The sequence below is a fragment of the Ornithorhynchus anatinus genome, chromosome 1, assembly GCF_004115215.2.
Source record: "Ornithorhynchus anatinus isolate Pmale09 chromosome 1, mOrnAna1.pri.v4, whole genome shotgun sequence".
NCBI classification, from domain to species: Eukaryota; Metazoa; Chordata; class Mammalia; order Monotremata; family Ornithorhynchidae; genus Ornithorhynchus; species Ornithorhynchus anatinus.
The window spans coordinates 169,234,275-169,235,474 of NC_041728.1; the positions used below are offsets into that span (position 1 = coordinate 169,234,275).

Consider the following 1,200-nt stretch of genomic DNA (forward strand, 5'->3'; position numbering starts at 1 on the left):
TTAACCAATACCGACATTATTATTACCCTTGGTAGAAGTTTGGATGGAGAGAAAAGACCAGATCGGACAGTGATGGGAAAATCAGGGGGAGGACAAGGTTTGTGTGGGAAGATGTGGAGTTCTTTTGTTTTTTCTGACATATTAAGTTTGCGGTGTGGGCAGGACATCCGAGTAGAGATATCTTGAAGGCGGGGGGGAAATGTAAGACTGCAGAGGAGAGAGGTCAGGACTGGAGATGTGGATTTGGGATTCATCGACATAGAGGTGGTAATGGGAGTGAAGCTATGGGAGTGAATGAGTTCTCAAGGGACTGGGTGTAGATGGAGACTAGAAGGAGTCCCTGTCAACAAGGAGCTTACACTCTACCAGGAGAGACCAACATAAAAATATCCCCAAATATTGTCAAAATTAATCGAATGGACATACATGCATGCGTGCTATGAAGGATGTCAAGAAATTCATAAGTGCTAGAGATGGCTGAAGGGATGATTTGGCTCAGATTGCAAGGAAATTAATTGGAACATTTCTGGAGGCTGTCAGTTTAGCAACATTCTTCTCCCAGGATTTTCAAGAAGGAAATAGAGACAGCTAGCAAGAACTAGGGCCAGGGAAAACAATGTTATCGCCTGGTGTCTTGTCTTAGGCCGCCGAGTCGTCTCCGACCCGTAGCGACACCGTGGACGCATCTCTCCCAGAACTCATCCACTTCTTCCATCTGTAATTGTTCTGGAGTGTAACCATAGACTTTTCATGGTCAAAATATGGAAGTGATTTACCACTGCCTTCTTCCACGCAGTAAGCTAGAGTCTCCGCCCTCGACTCTCTCCCGTGCCGCTGCTGCCGCCGAGCACAGGTGAGTTTGTAGCGGATTGCCTTCCACTCGCTAACCACCGCCCAAGCTAGGAATGCAATGGCTATTCCTCTGCTTGACTCTCCCTCCCTTAGTCGAGACTGGTAAAGTACTGGAAACTCTCCAGATGCCACCCTGAGAGGGGTTTGCTTGTCAGTTCTCATGAAACAGATGACTTCTCTTTGTATCGTCCTAAAAGTGATGGATGTTGCACCAACATATTTAGGATTCTAAATTGAAAATTCGTATAACTTTACTCAAGTTTTCAGGTGCTGATTTTCCAGTCTGGGGATTACCCAGATCCTTGGCCTTTCTTCCAGACGTCTTTTTTTCCCAGCTCACTATCTACC

At 46.1% G+C, this 1,200-nt stretch overlaps 1 non-coding gene across 1 annotated transcript; it reads right to left on the bottom strand.

The window, feature by feature from the left end:
- Positions 1 to 857: 857 nt before the first annotated feature.
- LOC114816618 lies at positions 858 to 995 on the bottom strand. Its single transcript, XR_003764421.1, has one exon. It is a non-coding gene; the product is annotated as a small nucleolar RNA SNORA7 (small nucleolar RNA).
- Between the last annotated feature and the right edge of the window lie 205 nt (positions 996 to 1,200).